This window comes from Aquila chrysaetos, chromosome 5 (genome assembly GCF_900496995.4).
Source record: "Aquila chrysaetos chrysaetos chromosome 5, bAquChr1.4, whole genome shotgun sequence".
Lineage (NCBI taxonomy): Eukaryota > Metazoa > Chordata > Aves > Accipitriformes > Accipitridae > Aquila > Aquila chrysaetos.
In genome coordinates, this window is record NC_044008.1 from 70,217,865 (window position 1) to 70,238,910 (window position 21,046).

Sequence of the window (21,046 nt, forward strand, 5' to 3'; positions counted from 1 at the left end):
GGAGGAAAGTTCCTTGCCCTCCTTGCCCTCTCTCTTTCTTTCTTAGAAGCACACATATAAAGCCTGTCACCTTAGGGTGTTAGCAACTTCCAAAAGATCTGAAGGCTCAAATAAAGATTGGATGAGTATTTGGGTGTTCAGCATTACAGTCCAGAGGCAATTAGGTAACGCTTTCACCTGCAGGCAGTCTCTCCAAATGATCCCTGAAGCCTTTTCAGATTCTTCTGGAACGCTCTGCTACTACAACTGATAGTAATGAGCCCTTACATAGTGCTTTTTATCAGTAGACGTGCAAGTGCTTTGTTTTTAAGATGTAGGGGAAATCAGTAACACAATGTGCGCTTCAGCTGGGGAAATTGGGGCACAGAAGAGAAAAGTGGCTATTAGAAGAGCTGGGAGTAAGACCCAGATTTCTTGTCTCCCTGCCCTGGGCTCTTTTGGAACTTTGCCAGGCAAATTGTACTAGACCCACAAAGTCTTCTCAAGTCTCTTACATCAGCACTCAGTGTGAAGGAGATCAGAATGAGGATGTTGTATCATCTCAAGCCTATTTGTCTGGGATTGTTAAGTCTCAGTGCATAATAAAGGCAGATGAGACAGTGGCTTCCTTCGCAAACACTATTCCACCCAACAAAATATTTCTCTACAATAGCAAAGAGCAGGTTTTATTTCTGCCAAAATCTTTGCAACCAAATGGACAAAATTTATCGGTAGCCTGGCAGCCAATATGCATTATCCTCAGGTTCCCTGCTAAACTATTAAAATTAATCAGGTGGCAAACTTTCATTATGCCAGCTCTAATAAACAAGAAATCCAGGCACTGGAAACATCAGTAAATAGAGCAGTACAATAAAGTGTCTGAGGAAACTCTCCAAAAGCTAGTCAAATCAAATTAAACTGCACATATACCAAACTATTTATTTTTGTATTGAATCTTTCACGCAAAAGTATCACAACCTATTATATGCTATAAAATAAAGTGCAAATGCCACCAGCTTGGGGGTGAGACTTTGCTGTGCACCCCTTTGGCAGTTCCATTAGTGTTGATGGTGTTGTGGGAATCAGCATATAGGTAAATTATAAGGAAGTTTGGCTCAGAGAAGTTGCTTGGCTTGTTAGATAAAGAAGGTTAGCTGAGGCCGTTTTGCCTAGGAATACACTGTGACTTGACACAAGGTCTGGGGAGAGTCAGGAAAATGCAAGAAAAATTAACCAGGCACCAAGAAGAAATGCATCCAGGGCATTGTTTAAGAATAGTAGAGTTAAGGTATAGTGGTCACAAGCTTCTCGGGTCAAATAGACCTGGAATGAGGATAGAAAAGCTGAAACTGTGGCAGTTGGGAGCTGTTAGGATCAAAGAATTTGCAATATGAGCTACACACAGCATCTTAAGATTAGTGAACTAATCAACTACTGGAGCCCTTATTAGTTTAGCACCAGTGAATGGAAGAGAATGAATCAGGAAGCATGAAGCTACGAAGAGAGCTTGAGGTAGTGTTTTTTTTAAATGCCTGAAAATTTACAAAGCTACTTTGAGAAATATGACTGCATCTCCAAAGGAAGAAAAAGAATAAGTTGCAGTTTCTAAAGGAGTGTGGGAAGCTAAGCAGCATTTTCTGTTGCTATTTGGACATCTAACTTCCTCAGGCTTTTCTGAAATTTCCACAGAAAAACCTACTCAGGTTTGTGGTATCCCTGGATTTAACCAAGGTGCCCAAGAAAGAAAACAGCCTGAGAAGACGCTGGAAAATAAAAGCTGCCAGTATGCATAGACAAAGTAGGCAGCTGCCTTTGGAAGCAATCTGCAAGAGGCTGGGTAGTTGCTGTGCTGCCGGGTGCTCAGACAGGGCAGGTCAGTAAAGTTGACTTTTTTTTCTGTATGTTTTTTTCTGTATGTGAGCCTGGCAATCCTTTTTCCAAAGGTGGTAGACTGAGAAGCAATGCATTTGTTTCTGGCATGCCTGTGAGGAAATTCATTTGTCTGTGTGCGAGGCAGCCAATATTCACGTGGTGGATTCAGGCAGTTCTGGCACCATCGCCAAATCCAAAACAAGAGAGCTGCAACATAGCGCTGGAGAGATTTGTTCGCTAAACTGGGATTAGACTCAACAGCTGCAAAGTCTTTGTGGTTGGCACTTGGGGAATATCAACTTGCTGCAGATGAGGGCTCTCACCTGGCAAATTAATTTCCACTTTTAAATTGATCCACCCTGAAAACTGCCTGACTCTGGCTGTTGCACAGATCCCAGCACTACAAGTGGGCAGATACTGCTTTGTTGCTGTTTGTGCAGACCGTTTCACAAATAATGCAGAAACTGCTTTATTGTTTATTTAATGACTGATGCATTAGTAGGATGCATTTTTTCTGTATCTCTCAGCACATGCATGTTTATTTGATTATGTTCCTCCCTTAACATGAGTGTTGATGGAAAGTGGTGATTACATTGATCATTTCTGCTGTCACCCCTTGTTTTAAATCTGCCCAGGGTAAGTGGTCTTCCCAGCATTTTGTGCAATCTGTTCCTGGGAGCAGCAAATGTTTACCCAGCAATGCAGGACCTTCTCCAAAACAAGCTGTGAATTTAATAAAATTACTCACCAAGAGCAAGAAATAGATATTATTTTGGGCATGGGACTGGTAGCCAGGACTTTCAGAAATGGAGTCTAATAAGAATTTTCTGTCTGATTTTGGGAAAGTCTCCCCATTCCCCTCCCCTTCTTTTTTTTTTCTTTCTTTTTTTTTTTTTTTTTTTTGTTTAAGTAAATAAAAGTCTAAAGGTACAGTCTAGTGTTAGGATTAGCAGCTCAATGTAGTGCTCTGCACCTCAGCAGGCAAATAATCAAGATCTACTCCCTTTCTGCAGCTGCATGCTAACTAAGGCAAATAATCGAGCTCATAAATTAAACAGAGACGGCCATGCCAGAGCTGCTTTACCTAGTCCCATTACTGCTTGCTATTTTAAAGTCTAAACATGATGGAAATTTCCATGTTCATAGGGTTCATATCAGGGGTTGATATTCTGTCACATTCCCAAATCTTTCTTGCTCGTTATACATACAGGTGATGAGGGAACCTTTGGGTTTAATGCAAGGCTGCCCATAGCATTTACCCATTGCATTCCAAATATGATCATTTCACAATTCAATTATCTTACGATGTTTCTTGAATCTGTAACGTGGAAATAGGAGATGGAAACAAAAGCAGAGGGATTATGATATGGATGAGCCCTATAGGCTTCCAACAGCTTTTTATGGCCTATTCAGTAACTTGTGGAGGGGTTTGGGTTTTGTCATCATTGTTGTTGTTTGTTGGGGGTTTTTTTGTTTGTTTCTTTCCCTAAATACAGACTAGATCTTTTGTGTTAGTTGCAAAGGAGATTCTGACAGATGGGATGAAGAATGAGCAATTCATAAAGTGTCAAATGAGGTGATTAGGATATTTTAGTTTGGTTTTGTTTTGGACATTAAACAAATGGAGTGCCTCATATTAAAAGAGGACTGACTGTTGGTTTGCAAACTGTATGTGGTAGAAAAGACTACACTTCAGCTTGCACAATTTACTGAGCATGTCGACAGCACAGACTGACCATCAGCTTGTAGACTGGCTTGGCAGGGACTTAGTGCATGGCGGGGGGAACCCCATAACTCCCTGGTCATTTTGCACCTGAGCCTCTTGTCAGAAAGTTTTGTAAACTGCGGGGCAGACAAAGGAAGAAGGACCCTGTAAAAAATTTATGAGCCCTAGAGAACATTCTTCTCAGGGGTGATAAAATGGGATCCAGAGAGTTGTGAGTGGCTTCAGGGAGAGAGAAAGTATTTGAGCTTCCCCTTGAACTGAAATGGTGAGATTTTAGCTGACACTGGAGACCTTGTATCCACAAGCATATCACAGTCAGTTCTGTATGAAGAGGGAGGGGTTTGGGGTTTTTTGACTATATATATTTTTCAGTTACTGCAATGAAAAAAAATAGTGGAGAAATGTGATGTACATGGGATTCACTATTAAGCTGTTCAGTCACTGCAATTTCAGACATCAATTTAATGAGGCCGATCAGAATGAATGTGCTGGTCTGAAATGAAATAATACGTGGTTTCTAAGAAGGAGATGTAGGCAGATTGGAAGCTGAATGGTTTTCTGGAAACACTTTTTTTTAGATGTGACTCTTATTTTTTCTGATCCAGGAGGTGCTATACCTATCAAAGAGCCACCTTGACAAGCAGGCTCTCCCTTAGATCAAACCGTGTGAACTTGGTCCTTCAGTCTAAGGAAATACTCTTTTGGTTGGCTGCCAGTTGGCAAGTCTTGAATTAATAAGTCTCTATCTTATGTGATAGTGTCAGTTCTGCTGCATCGAGTCCTGAGCAGAACTTCAGTCTAGGCAATGAAATAAAATTTACCTGCAGAAAAAGCCCATGATACCTGAGAACTGAATCAGTGCAGGCACACATTCAACCTTGGGCAAGAGTCTTGTCAAATCTCATAACTTAAGCAACTTGAGGTCTGCGTGAGAGGCTGGGAGAGAAAACTGATGAAGGAAGCAAGGCAGATGGTTCAGCTTTAAATTAGTTGTGCCCCACTAGCATGATGTCATGTTAAGTACCAACTCTTAGGTGCAGGATTACACTGCAGTTTCTTCAGCTGTTTGACTGTGGCATAGCTGCAGACTGGGAAGATCATTTTGTGTTTGAATACTGGACTGTGACTTGGGAGAAATCAAGATGATTCATGGCTTTACCACGGCCTTCCTGTGTGAGTAGGCAGCTTTGCACGTTGCTTACGTACTCTGTGCCTCAGCCGTGAGGGGCAAATTAAAATTTGCGCTGCTCAGCTGGAAGAGTTGTGGTATCTTGAAAAACAAGTTTACTATTAATTTCTCCTCTTTGTATTGGAATCACAATGACCAGCCCAGAAGTACTATGGTTATTATGGTGGTATCAAAGCTGCCAACTAAGAAAGAGGCCCCAATATACTGGGAACAACACAAAGGGAGAATAAAACTATCTGTTCCCCGTGGCATTCATTGTTTTAATGGCTTGTCTAAAACAGAAAGTTATTCTGGTATCAGATAAGGTGTGAATAAACCCAGGTAAAGCAGTATAGCTTCATGGGGCTCCTCTGATGCCAGGTTAAAAGCAACTTCTTTTTGCTTGTATTTTTTAGTTTCTTTTCAACAACTGCACTTTTTTGTAGGATTGCTATCATTGAAATATTTCAGTCTGGCGTGATTTACTTCCATAAACCCAAGTGTACAGAGTATTCTCTTCATCCTCTAAATTTCAGTGTGTTGTGCAGCTGTTTTCTGGTTTTGTATATATATCTGCTCTATATCCTTCCAGAGCTGGCTGTATTTTATCAGTGAACAAAATGATTCCATAAAACTCACTCTGTAAAGAACCTGAGATCCTTTTGAATAACACGTGCTCCATAAACGCATGGCCAGTTGTTACAGAGGGCTTTTGTGGTACGTGAGAGAATGACAAGATGAATCTCTCCCTCGTACTGGAAGATGGGGATGGAATGAAGGGAACGGCAGGAGGTAGGTGGTACTGAAATGGCTCGCAGGGAAGAGAGGAGAAGGATGTATCCTCCAGTGATGTAGAATCAGCCTCATTAAAGAGTTACTCCAGTTAAAGATCTGGCCCATAAGCTATTTCTTATGCCGTGATTGATGTAGAAGCTATCTGCTGAACCCGTTCTATAAATCTTCATCTTTATGATCGGTGGTTCGAGCCCCATCTGTATTTTAATATGCTTATGATATGATTAAAAAACATGAATTTAATTAATAGGGAGAAATTACATTCTTACTTTGTTAGTATAAGGACATTATGTCCGACCTAGTTCTGTGTATATTAGGAAGAAAATAGGTAGGGAGGAGTGTAATGCAGTAGCTGATTTTTAATATACTGTGAACTGCTTATAGGGTGAGAACCATTCGTTCCAGTGATTATTTTCTCATCGTTTACATATTCAGTTGCATCTGCTTCTAAACACAATTCACAAACTGACCCTAATTATTTCGAAGCCTATAGGGGGTATATTTTAAAAAGCCAACCCATCTGACTTAAATCAGTACATTAAATAGCAACATTTTAATTAACTCAGGAATACTTTCCCTTATTTATTGTGATTTATTTTTCCTCTCTTACCTAGCTCTTAAGAGCAGAAGTTTATGGATTCCCTGTGGAATTCTGTTACTATAGTGAAGTTTTTCATTGAAATTTGAACAGACAAAGCCTTGAGGTATTGAAAAGTTTCCTGCCAAAAATTCAGTATTTCCAGGAATTAATGGAAACACCTATTCGTGTCATCTGCTATATGTTATTCACCGTGTTTTTAATGCCTCAACAACTTGATTCAGACTTTCAAGGGTCTGTAGAGTTGTGTTCAAGATATTGCTGCAATGCTTGTTTAATTTCACGGAGCAAATATATTGAGAAAAACCATATGCATAATTAGGGAGCATTATTTCTCTCTCTCAGATATAGCTAAAGGACATAATCTCAAGGGAACAGAAGCTCTCAGTCCCCATTTACTTATGTTTCTTCCAGGTAGCAAGGCACAGGGACATCTGACATTAAGACAGCAAAAGAGAGAACAAATCAGGAGGTTGGAATATAAATAATTCTCAAATTCCATCAAGTAGTCGACTCGAGTTATTTAATAAAGCACCAGGGAAGAGTTGGGTTTATGACTGTCACATGGGAGGAGATGAGAAGAAAATAGTGGCATCTGTGCGGTTCCACTGGGCAAATTCTGGGAATTTTATTAATGGAGCATTAATGAGCAGAAGACATATTGTCATGGCTGAGCTGTGTCTCTGGAACCTGCATATCAGTAGTTTATGATGGACCTGATCTTACTCCTACTGCAGTCAATGACACTTTAACCGTCAATTATTTCTTACACTTTTCATATATAAAATAGCTCTGTTTGTACTTCATATAAGAATTAAGGGCTTATGAAATGTCTTGGGCTGACAGCCCTAGAGACTGAAATTCTGTTTATTCATGGAGTAGGCTCAGCTTAACTGAGAGTACTTCTGGCACTTCATTTCAATGCTGTTGTGGTGGGAGTCCCTCTATGGGCAAGACGACACCTCACCAGCAGCTTCCTTTCACTTATTGCATCCCCCAGAAGTGCTAAGGCAGACATCTTGCAGCTACCGAGCATTGTTATTTTTTCTGGGCTACAAAAAAGGGCAGATAAAAACGACTGTCTAAATTTCATTTATGACTAAATGCGTTCTACTTGTCAGCAAGAAAAGTGCATTACTTTTGTACATATTTGGTCCCATTTGGAGGAACTTCCTCTGCAAGGCCAAGTCTGACTGCATGAGAAGTTTCATTTTTAAGATCCCGGTTTGCAGACCACTGAAGGGCCCTCGAATGCTAATGAGTTTCAGTCTGAACCAGCCAAGGGCACATTGGAAACGATGACCTCTGGGTGAAAGGTTCAATATCCTCTTACCAAACCTCTGAGGCCTCCAGTCATATTGATGGATTTCTTTTCATGTTGCTTAGATATTAACTCTGTATACTAGAGAACAAAAACCTAAGCCATAGTCTGAGAGGCAAGAAAAGTAATTTTTAAAAAAAGGGAAATTACTAATAATTTTTATTACTATTTCTAGATAACAATAGTACTTCTGCAGAGCTGTAAAAGAGGCCATCTACAAAATATTAAAAATCATAAACATTTTAAATTGAGATTATATCCTTGGGGAAATCAACAGGAAGTTTTTATTATATATTTAACTTGTACTGTTTCATATGAGGATATTGGTTCAAACAAAATTTCAAGCTAGACGCAGTATGCCTCAGTCCAAAAAATCGTTCATCCTCTGCTAGTTTGCCCTATGACATAGAGCACAATGTATGAAAATTTTTTAATGAGATTAAAATTGTATTTAGGAATGAATTCATCTTTATGAGCTGCAAAAAATGCAACTGAAGCTCTAATGTTCACTTGGAAACAAGGAAATGTAACTACATTTAAGAGACAGAATTTGGTAAGCATCAATTTATACATAAGGATCAATATAATCATCTTTAAGTTTCGCTGCTGATCACAGTATGTTGATCGGTGGCACTTTAAGAAGCTGGAAGGGATTTCTTTCTACATAATGCAACTGCATAGAAAGAGTGGAGCACTTTTGCGGGTCAATATCAGGTGTTGCCAGTTCTGATTGGATCACATTCCAGTACTTACTCGCAGGAGAGAGGCTGATCCAAAGGAATGCATTTTTTCCACAATATTCAGATAGCAGCGTATTTAAAACGGGAGGTGCTGTCCAGCTCCCTGCAGTATAAGTTCCTTATTTTTATGAAGATTTTGAGGTATTACGTGAACAATATATATAAAGAAGCCACCTTCTCCTACAATCCTCAAAATGTACTGAATAAATGGTGATATCTCTGTCTAGAACTTGAGCCTAAAAGGAGTAAGATCCTACTACCACTCTCGGATAATGGAGTTATTTTTTCAATGTCAGTGATACGGACTAGTATTTCTGGTATGTTGACAGACCATAATAAAGGTCATAACACTTGCTGTCTCCAGAGTCCCAGTGCCTTGAATGGGAGTTTCAAGTGCACAGTATTGAGCCTACGAATTATGGCTTGAGAGAAGCATGTCTGCTAATAGTAATTTCTGATAAACACCAGGTGAAAAACAACCCTAACACTTCAGGGGGAAGGGGGAAGAGGGAGAGAGTGGAAGCTGTGTACAATTTCTTCATTTCTGCTAATAATATTAATCCTTGCACCGTGTGTTTTACCTGTGGACTTCTGATAATAAAGATGCAACTGCCATAGAATAGTTTTAGGCACAGGGAAATGAGCTGATTAATCCAAGTCCTTTGATAAACAGGAACTACTTGTCCAGCTTCTAAACTCTTGCACAGCCCTGAGAGAAAGCCTGGCTTTCATTGATTATATAGAAATTAGCACAGGAAGCAAACTAAAACATTTTCTGACAATATGAACTTTTTTGAAAACTTGCTTGTGGTGATTTTGTTCAGCTTAGCAAGGAAAACTGTTTTTGATTTTATTTTATACACACACACACACACATATCTATGTATGCATGTATATATGTATAAGTTGCCATTTTTCAGACTTTTTTTAGTGAGCCATATTTTGTTCCAATTTAATTAAGCCAATAAATAATTCATTATAAATATGGTAATCCTGTAAGATATATTTAAGGCAGGATCAGGGTGACAGCGGGGCTAATGTATTATACAATTAAATTATACTTAACAAAAGTCCTTTGGATTCGCAGCCTTTATGGATGGCAGTGACTTGAAGATCTACATGAGTTGATTCCTACACAAACTAGGGTGGGTATAAATGCTATTACACAGCTGATTTAATCACACGTAGCTTGTTTTGTACTCTAAACCCATACTTTCAAAGTTTGCTGTCAGTGTTCTCCCAGATTCCAATTGTTTGTCACTGAATGTCATTTATTGCAGAAAAATTGATTATTTTTTCAAAATGTTGATGGGAAATATAACAGAGCTGTGAGTAAAGCTGCTAAAATATTCCCATTTTTCATCTGGGTCTGTCACAGAGCCAATGAACAACTCTAATGTCTTCTCCCTCCCTCCCTCCCTCCTTCACTCTCTCAGTCTCTACATTAGACCCAAGACCCTGGATATAGGGGAACCAGTGAGGTTTGGCTAAATTTGGGGATGGGAACCCAGAGGATGAAAAGGGAACAAATATGCCTTTCAAACTGTGAAACAAGCTTGGTCTCAGCTCTCAGAGTTCAGCAGCAGAGACATGGCAGGGTGAAGACAAGTAAAAGGACAACCTATGGTTTCAAGATGTATATATCCCCTGGACAGAGAGAAAAAAAATAGATGGTAAATCTGTTGTGGTCATAGCTGGCACTCTGCAGTCCCTGAGAAAGGTTCTGGGTTTCTCTATTTAGATTTTGTTAAAGGCTGTGATGTGCACCACAGCATTTATTTTCTCTTTCAATGTGAATACTTAGCTAACTAAACTACTGTTGAGTGGGTGCAGGATTGAAAATGCTTGCATTTACACAAATAACTGAAAGCTTAGTGCCCAGGGAGAGAGAAAATCAGCTTACACTAATCATCAGAAGTCAGCTAGGTAGGACTCTCAGATGGTAAATTTGTATGTCTGTTGCTTTTGAAATTGGTGGTAGTGGGGAACCTTTTAAAACCAATCTGTTTTTCTCTTGCATGCAGTGTAATGGGAACTTTTTTTCCAGTGAGCAGAAGAGTTCCTGGAAGAAGATAATAAATTTAGTAATTTTCTCTTTTGTGGCATTATTATACATGTTTTATGATGACTGTACAATGTTTGCCTACCTAGTTTTTCCTCTGTCTTTGAGTGATTAATCTTTTTTATCCCTGGTTGTAAACTGGTTTGTTTCTTTGGGCTCTTATTTTGTCAAAGGGATATTTTGACACACTGCTGAGCTGAGTGAGATTATCCCAATTACTTTTTACTGATAATATTTGTTGTCTGATGCCTTCCATGTGCATATCTGCATGGGATGAAATGCTGCCTTTCATTTCTGTGTGATCTTGCTTTACTCATAGGCAATTTGCACACAAATTATGGTCTCCAAAGCAAGAGGTTAATTATGAAAATCCGTGATTAATGGATTCTCAATCAACGAGGGATTTAACACCCTAATCACTAAGAATAGGAATAGTTAGTGCTGGTGTGGGACTCTAGCAACCTGTACTCATTTCCTTACTCGTCCTGCATTTACGGATGGCCTGTGGGAAGTCCCTCAAATTCCGTGCCTCAGAAGGCACATTTCTATAAAGAAAACTGACTCCTCTGGGGTGGGTGAACCTTCCTCATTTTCTCGGACAATGCTTATTTTATAGAGGGTTTGTGAAAATAAACACAAACATAGTCTGACAGCAGATGTGCTAGAGACTATTTTCCTGGTTAAACTTGGATGCTCCTGAGAGTGATCCAGGTTGTCTGCTAGGATTCACCACTCCTGTAGACAGACCTGTAATGCCAGGTCCCAACAAGAGAATATACCTTTCCAGAGTTATACAGCTAATTCATAGGAGCCCTAGGATAGGGAGGATATTGAAGACTAAGTTATTACATTTCTATTAGCTTTTTCTAACTGAGAGTACAATTAAAAATGTGATATTATTTTTAGAAAGTTATTGTTAAGTGTTCTTCTCAGCAATCACATTTTCCATTTTCATATTGTTGTGACATCTCCTATCTGGGTATAGCAGTTGCATGAATTAAGTGAAGTGCTGTTGTTCAGCTTGATTACAAGGAAACTGAAATATGCCCCTCATGGGTATTATCTGTCACGTTGCTAAATACAAAACCAACGTAAACCTCTGCTTGTTTCTGTAAAAGCCTTGCACACCATGCTCCGAATCCATTTCTGTGAGGTACTGAATGTCTCCTACTCCTGCCAGATTCCTCTTGGTCCAACACCTTGGACCAACATCTTGGTGCTACCCTGCTGTCCTGTGGCACAGAAATTTTGCTATGTTTAAGACTTCTGAGATTGTGAGGGTCTTTCCCAGGAAGTCTCCTCAAATTTTCTATCCAGCCAGCTCCAAAACTGGAAGTGACTTTTCTGTGTTTTCATGTGGGGAGGGTTGCAGAAAGTGTAATTCATAGACTCTTTGCAACTGTAGGCACATGTTCCTCTCAGTTGTAAAGCATGACAAATTCATAATCCAGTTGCTAGAACAGAACAAAACTCCTCCTATAATCAATAATTCCATTTATACCCCCAAAGTCACAGTCCTCACATTTGTGAAACACTTGGAGGTAAAAATAGAGATGAAAATATTGTGGTAAGTCTTTAATGTACCATGTATCTTCAAAACTTTTGTGACATTATTTCCCTTCTGTCCTCCTTGTGTCATCTTTAACATTCCCCGTATGCTCATGCTTTCTGTGCATTGTTTATTTAATACCTGTCCTCATTTCACTTTTACAACTGAAGTGCCTATTTTAGGCTTCTCAGAATCTCTTCTCCAAGTGGTTTGAGCCATGTTATTTTGCATGCCCTGCTTTGAAAACATGTGACTCAAGAATAACTCAGGGTCTTGAAGACCTAGAACATGGAAGAATAATAGTCTCTTAGACTTAACAAGAAAATTAGCTGCTATCAACTATAAGAGCATGCTTTTGTTTTTCAGCTTGTACAGAACGCACATGCAAGCATCAGCTAGCCTTATATTTTGAAAGAAAAATTGCACCTTCTATATGTTTAGCTATTTGACAACCTCCAACATCTATTTTATAAAAGATCTTTATATTAAAGAGCACACAAGACTAAAACAACAGGTAATTGATTTTTTTAATCTTAGATCTCTGGTTTAAATGTGCTTTTATTTCCTCTTCCATATCTTTCCTTTCCTTCCCCAATTAATACAGTTATGATTTCACACAGTCCCCCAATCAGGCACTCATGATAACATGGGCACTGTCTGGTTTTCAGGGTAGGACTGAGACCTGAACTGCGAGTGACTTTTATGTAAGTGTTGACTAAATTAGTTGACCCAGACTGCCCTGAAGAATGCTTCTGAGGTGCTCAGAAAATATGACAGTGTATGTGACATACATAATAAAAAGAGATTTTTGTCTCCTAAATGCGAGGATTCCAGGAAATGAAAATTTCATTGTGACCTGATTAGAAGCCTACTTTTTTATTTAAAGAAGTTGCAATTCAAACAAGCTTTGAAATGAATAAAGGATTTCATACTTTGAATTTTCTGTATGAACTGCTTTCATTTTTTACTGTGTATGATTAATAATAGCTGGACAGACAGCAGCTGTGCAGTCATATTCAGGGACTAATGGCTAGTTTGCAATCTAATTTTTAGCAAAGAGCACAGAGGTATAGCTTTGTTTGTAAATCAGCCGCTGAAAAAGGCTGTACTGAGTGAAGTCACTCTCTCTCATCTCATATCTCTGCTTTCCATCTGAAAAAGAAGGAAGTAGTAGCAACAAGTTGTTGCTTCCTCTATGTGCATATGTGTGTGTACACGTGTCCGTCTTCTGCCTGCTGGTCAGAGGATGGGGCAAAGAACTTCAAGCTGTTCCTGAGTGCCTCTCAATGTGTTTATCTTCAAAATGTCCCCTGGAGGTAGACTAATGTGTTTGTTCCCACTTCCGACACAGACTATGGGTTGGTCTACGTAGTGCAGGGCTCTGAAGTGGTACTTGAGCTAGCTTGAGTACCGGAGGCACCGTAACAACAATGATTCAGCCCTCCTTCAGAGGAGCAGGGCACGCTAACTTAGACAGGTCTATGCAGTAGTATTGGTGGTGCTTCTTAGGCGTCTCCCACGGCACTGCGCTGTGCAGCTTGATTTGCCCAAAATCACACTGTAAGTCTGTGCCAGTGTGTGAAATTCAGCTGCCGCCTCAGTTCTCCAGTCGGTACATGGATACCAGAGCATCCTCCCGGCTCTCCTGTCTGTTGTGGTCATGCAGCCTGGGAACACTTCTGTGGAGCCTGGTTCTTTCTTCCTGAAGGAAAACAGGTCTCTGTTCCTCTGCTTCTATCAAAAAAAGTCTTCATGCAGTAGCAGTTATGTTGTTGACTTTATGAGTTAGGTTTCATCTTAGTTTGAGTATCTGTATACAGAATTAAGTAGGAATCTAAAGGGAGTATCTTTTGAATAGGTGACTTAGAATATTGGTGTTGGTTATTCTGAGGAATAACCCATGGCTCCTTTTGAAAACTTGTCATGCATTTAATTCATAGACCTATAATTTTAGAACTGACTAGTCCTTTTAAATGGTTAACTTGACATTTTAAAAGACCTTTCAGAAACAGCTAAGTTCTCACTCTGTAAATCAGAGTTTTCTAAAATGGCTTAAGTTGGACCCCTATATAATTTCAAAAATATTTTCAAAAAGCTAGACAATTATCCTCAGAAGGTTGGGAGTGTTTCTACAGATGTGCTCTTTTGAGCTTATTTGGACAATACTGTAGAGAGATAGCTACCAAGCTGAAAAAGAAACTAAGTAAAGGAACATATTACAGCTATTAGCTAGCTTCAAAAAGCATAACAAAAGGTGAAATAAAACACAAAGTGTTTTATAATACACAGCATAGTTTCTTAGCCAGTCACAGTTATTTACTTTATGAAAGATGTTCTTGATGTGGTAAAGAAACTAATGGATTGAGTTACATATTTTTAGACTGTACCCTGTGCTTTAGTAATTTTAAGAGAAACTGCTGAGGAAGAAAGAGATGATGAGAAAACTCTTAAGCCAAAAATGAATCTGGTGTGTTAGGATAACTTAAAATGCCTTGAGGCATGCTTTTTGCCACAGGAGTAGGTAATGAAGATATTCTGCTATGCAAAGTGCTTTGCTTTAAAAAAGAAAAGAACAAGGAAAAAAAATTAGTCTGAGAGAACATTAAACTTCTGCTTGACATACGACGGTTTCAAGGCAAGTGATAGGCAAAATTTATGTGATTAATATTCTTGCTTTCATGCTACACTCTGTGTCCTGTGACCAAAAAATTGGAGTACATTTTACACACCATTATGCAGCAACAGAAGAGCAGGGTCTACATTTTTTTGAAAGCTTGTCTATCCACTCTTTGCATTTTTTATTCCTTTTATGTACTGCTCTGGGACATAAAAATACACCATATTCCCTTTATAGTTGTATAAATACTGAAGGTTAAATTGTACAAATGGTCTATGTCTAAACACTTGATATCAAATCTACGCAGCTTACTGAGGACTGCTTTAAAGAACCAAATAAATCTCTTGGTGGGCATGTGTAATTGATACAGATCCAGTCTGTCCTTATACGCTGTGTACATACTGGACCTGCCAGCCAGCCCGCAGATACTGCTGTGTTGCACTAGTGTGTATATATTGACTCAGGGAGGACACGAGGTTTAAAGCAGAAGTGCAATGCATGAATGCCTATGTGATATTTAAAAAATATACTGAGCCTGTGCTAACCTTACTTCGGTAAGTAAGAAATTCCTGCTTTCTGTAGTGAGGAACTAGTTTTGCCAAATGACAAGGAATCAAGATCCATGGAAAATTGACTTTCTCATCAATGCACTTTGTTCAGAATTTGCAAACTTGTTTTTAGAAAACCTCTTTCATTACACAGTGGGAGAGAAAAGTTCTATTGCAGCCATCGTGAAGAGTGTAGAGTAATAGCAAAATAAAATGCAGTGGATGTCCATTCTGTTCAAGAAAGAAATCCAAAGATCTACTGTTTTCTGAGTTACAGAAGTGTTCCTTGAAACTTTCTCTCTGTGGGAAATAACATGGGGAATATGTTCTTTAACAATTACTTCTTGCTATTTTTTTTCTAAAAGAGGTAGCATTGGGTTCAAATGACAATTTCTTTTCAGTGCGTAAATATGTAATAATTTGATGAGTTATCTTGTATTGTTATATTTTCATATGTAAAATCCTTTTGATATATTCTCCTAAGAATTATAATATATATATTTACATTACAGAAGATATAAGCTGCTGTAGGACAGCTTTTAGTCTGCTTGAGTATTACTATGTTTAAAAAACAATTGCGTATGCAAGCATTAGAAGAATTAAATTGCCCTCATTACAGTGGGACTGTGGTTAACAATTTTAGTTTATAAGACTAACAGTTTCAATGATGTTAAGAAACTGTGGGTAAAACATAACTGATTTCAGTTGTTTTACAAAGTACTTTGTATGCTCTTTTTAAAACAAGCAACTTTTTCATAATACTAATAACCATGAACAGAATCTGACCTTATAGTGATTTGCTTTACTTGTTTAGGGATTATTGCTAACCTATGACTTGCAGTACACTAGCAGATGAAATCTACCTAACACAATCATTTATATGTACATTATAGAAAGTTGCATTTTAAACTGATTTGGTTTTAATCAGTTCTTGTTATTAGATCAGGAGCAAAACAGAGCCTAAAACGTATAGCTCTTGGAAACATGAAGTAGTGAAGTTCCCAGCTCCAGCAGGAGCTCCTGGAGGGATTCCTTTTGATCTCATTCGGAACTAGGTTAAGGGTGTGTATGTGCATTCAGAGCTCTTGGAAGTGTTGTGATGCTCAAAATCCAAATCTTACTGCAAGTAATTAGCAAATAAATCCATTCTCTCCTCAGGTAAAATATGTGGTGTCCATATCCTATAATTCAGGATTTGGCCTATCATTTAATCTTTTAAAACAGAATCAAATTGCCCTAATTGTGAGCAGCAGTTTGCTACAGGAACTGTAAACTTCAGTATTTTTTGTACTTCAGTTCTGTTGATTCATTTTGTCTGTGAAAATAAGCCCAAGAATTCAGATTGGAATAGTAAAAAAAAAAAAAAACACAAACACATTTCAGTATCTGATAACATCCAGCAGCAAAGGGGTTTCAAACCTTGGTTTGAGAGGGGCACTTATGGCTCTTGGAGTCAGCCTACGTCTTCTCTTCCTAAGTTACAACAACGCAGTCGTTGGATTTTGGTACTGCCATTTGGAGGAAAAAAAAAAAAAAAAAAAAAAAAAAAATATTTTACCTAATTTTGAAAACAGGGATGAGGATAAAGGTAGATGTTGAAGTAATTCAGTGTTCTAGGTGAAGTTTCAGGGGAATTACCTTCTCCTTTCCTCTGTGTAATAATGCAGATTGAAACACATTATTCTGTTTCATATGTGAGTTTAGCATGACACAAAATCTAACCAAAAAACCACAATGCATCTATGATTTATTTAGCTGAGATCAAAGACATACAGCTGCAAAGAATCTAATTAAAATTTGATGATGCAGCAGGCAGGCTACATCTATTATTTAATTTGGAGGTTGTGATCTTATACAAAATTAGCTTCCTGATTTCACTTACACTCTTGGGCTGCAAATATACTTGTACTCAATCATTTTGATATGAAGTTGAATCACCAAAATTTCGCAACAGATCCTTAGATGTCCTATGTGGAATTTGTTGTCAGGAGAGAAGCTAATGAATTCCGGCTTTGGACTAGCTCAAATACGTTTCTGACCACATGGTTGCTTAGCACTAGCACAGTTCAGCTTGTTTTGCTCGAAGGACTAAGACTAGTATGTTTTGAAGATGTGATTGATTACTGAGGCATGCTGAGGGCGGACACAGACACAGCTTTTGACCTTCTCAAACTACTTAATGAGTTTCTGAAATAAGCTTTAGAAAATTTAAAATTAAAAAAAAGGATGTTAGTTTTCTGAATAATTCTAGCTGTTTATTTCATGAAACAGAACAGCACAGAACTAAACAGTCTAATTAATAGACTTTTTTCGTTGCCTTTTTCTTGTTTAAAATAAGAGAAACCATGTCCTTTCTGTAATCTTGTTGATAGAAGATCAGCTAAGAAATTACCAAAATAAATACTTTTAATGGAAAATTGTTACAAATCAACCAGGTTATGCAAACGCTCCCTTAAAAAAGCGAGAGCGCCTTAAGTTGATGGTTTTGGCTGATCTTGTACCTAAGTAACAGCTCTGGAGATTGAATATCCTTTTGCCAATAGATATGATCTACACGTGTGGGAACAGTGTATTCATCTAAGCAAGACTTGTCTTTCGTTATACAGTAGCAATCCCAGCCAATTTATCTAATTTAGATGTGTGATGCTGAAGCTAAGGTAGAATCCAGTCCAAAAAGCCTAATTCTGATGTGCAGGGAGCCAGCTCTCTGGAATGGGACCATCTATTCTCCCTGCAGCCTTGCACTGCAAGTCAAGCGTGTGCTAATTGTTTCCCCTCTCTCTACCATGCTTTTTGCCCGTCTTCAGCATTATTATAGTTTTCATGTCAACAGTGGAATTTTATCTGAAGCTATAGACTAGCAATTTTAGTTCTGGCTATGTGTTCCACTGGTGATTTAAGTCAAGTTCTTTTCTAGTATAAAGAAGCAGCACTCACATGGCTAGGCACTGCTTTTAGCTTAGAAATGGCCATCATTAGCTGTGAGAAGGGTAGCTGCTGCTTCTTAGTGGAAATTGATGTCTGACTATGTGAGTATTCTTGGTCCACTCATTTGTGCAGCTGAATGGGAACGGTAAGATGCTGCTATATAAACCAGCTCTGCATCTTTCAGGGTGTGAGAATGGAAAAAATCTTGCCTGTCCTATTTTAAACTGCAGACTTCTACTTACTTTTCTGCAGCCAGCATAGTGATGGTGATGACTACAGAGAAAGAGTAGCAGGAGTCTTCGCTCAGAGGTTTAAGGAGGAGAACAAAAGTAGGCTGAGAAATATTGATCCTACTTTCTCTAATGCCTTTATGTTTGGTCTGGGTATTTGTTGTAAAATACAGATGATGTACACTGCCAGAATCCACAGGGTTTACTTGAGATTGCATCAAGGGAATCTGGAGAGAATGTCTGTCCTTAATTATGTTCTGAGATACTCCTCCATATATCTCATTTCTTTTATGACCACTGAATGTGTTTGCATTTCTCTTTTTTGAAGGTACCCAGTCATCTAATTCTGGCTTTCTTCAACTAAAAAAAACAACAAAATCAAACCCAGATGTTAAATGAAATCTTTTTTTTTTTTTCTTTTAATAAATAAGGTAGAAAGTAACTTTAACTTCTTTATGCTGTTATTTTAGTTTATTTCACTACAGAGAGTTTCCCAAAAATGTATCACTGACAGATTAAAAGAAGCTTAATTAATTGTACCAATAACAACAACCTTCAGATTTCAGATTCACCTGCTTTGGTATAAGTTTGGATTTGGATATGCTTGGAAGGTCATTGAGTTCTTGGTGTTAAATGTGTTAAACTAGAGTAGAAGACAGAAATATACTTAGCATGGAACTCTGAAAGCTGTGGTTTTGAGGAGGATTTTGCTAATTGGCAGACTGACTGTTTCTGAGTCTACTACTGGTGAAATATCGTGCAAATGATTGAAATGAGAGATTTTAATAATATAGAGTGGGCCTAAGATGGTACGTATTTTTGATTACTGTTCTGTCTGTTTGGGTTTTTTAATATTAAGCTTAATCAAAGAAAAAACAAATTTCAGTTAATGAAAGGAAGAAAAATGTGATCCAAATCTTTAGGGAGATATAACAGTTAATTGGATTTCAAGTACTGTAGCTACATTCTCAATAATGTTCCATTTTCTTTTCAGGATTACAGTTGTTTAGTTCCATTAGCCTTAATGTACAGGGTCAGCTTTTAAATTATACTGCATTAGTCTACTGGTTTCTTTTGCCTCATTCTTTCTCTTTTTCCTATATGGCTTCTCTCATAGCAATGACCTGCCTTGGCAGAGGTCACTTGTCATAGCCACGAGAGAGAGCTGCTGCTGGAACTGACAGTCCTCTTCCTAATGATTCCTGTCTTCCTTCCGAGCCCCCAGTGTGTCACTAAGAAGTTAGAGTTCTGTCTGTGACTCTCAAAACAATGAACTGAAGCTACTATTTGCTTGTTAAAATCAGTGTTTACCAATAAACTGAGTCCTCCAACCGCAAAAAAAAAAAAAAAATCAAAGCATTTCAGTTGGCAGCACTCGCTGTAACTTCTGAACACAATTCAGCAGATCCTTAGGGTTTATTTTAAATTCCCGATTAACAAAAGAAATTATGTGTGATGCTGGGATAAATTTATATTCTAAGGGAAGCATTTTCAGTGTTGGGAAGGAGAGGTTCTTAAGTAGGGCAAGTTATCAGGTTCTTATTTGCTTAGGATGAATCTCCTTTCTTTCTCATTGACTGAAATTTCAGCATGCCACTGTTTGTTGCTGTTTGCATCTAGAAAAGCAAATGTTAATGTGAATTTAGCTTAAAAACAGAGTTGCTAAATGTGGGTGAAATTGGGTGACAAAATCTAAGTGCATATTACGGCTTCCCACATAATGGGATTTGTTAAAAGCATTGAGTTTCCTTCTTTGAAACTTGTTAGCATTTGATTTTGATGGGTTCAGGTAGACAAATACCTAGTACTTTGCCGAATCCAATTTTTGACATGTTTAAAATCTGGTGTGTTCACTGGGTTTGAATTGTGAATACTTCTTCCTTATGGAAATAAGCCCCTTTTGCCCTGGAAAACTAAAGTAACAGACTAGAATGATGTCGGCCATTACATTTATATTTCTTGATTAATCGCAAAACAATGTGATAACATACATAGCAGTTTTTTTCACTCAATTCTACCCTTAAATTTCCACATCCTTAAAAAAAGAAAAGCATTCCACCAATATGACCAAGAGTAAACACAGGTAGCAGTGAGAAGTTGTTACAAAAGCACTATGGAAAATGCCAATCTCTAGAGACAACATTTAGTTTACCTTAAGTTTTAAAAATGTGTCAGTGTTGCTTCTCTTTCAGAGAAACATACAATGCTTCAGTGAACCTGACATCTTTTGGAGCTGACCCCATTAATTATTTTTGACTTACTGTGTACTATACATCCACAGGGATTTGCAGAGGATCGAGTACACTATTGTCAAGGGCTTTTATTTCTCTTTTAAATTTACTTGTGTGTGTTAGATTTTACATGTAAAGCTGTCTATTAGTGGATGCTATGTGATAGATAGGCTTAGAGATCTAAATGCATCTATCTTGAGGGAAAAACATGCATAGCAGATTAATAAAATGCACTGTAAATTTTGTATCTATACTGCTCAAAAATTCAGACAGCATATAGACAACTATGCACAATATCTAATTTTCCTGCAGATCTTAAAAGAATAACTTCTAAGGACAAGTTCTTCCAGTAGAAGCAGTCTGGAATACATTCTTCAACAGAGAGGACCAAATTCTCTTCTCAATTATGCAAATATCAAATTTGAATTCCTACACTAAATCTGAAAGACTTGCTCTGCATTAACATTGGTGTGACTGAGAGTAGATTCTCTCCCTGCGATATAGTTTGCTCTTTGGAGAGCACTGACATTGAGAAGGTGATAAAGGGAATGGCACGTTAGTTACAAGACTAAAAGAAGGGTAATAACAGTTGGGGCGAGTAATGAGTTGAGGAGAAACTAACATAGATGCTGAGAAAATTCATCCTTTTTCTGATTCTTCTTCAGTCATTCAAGGGAGAAAA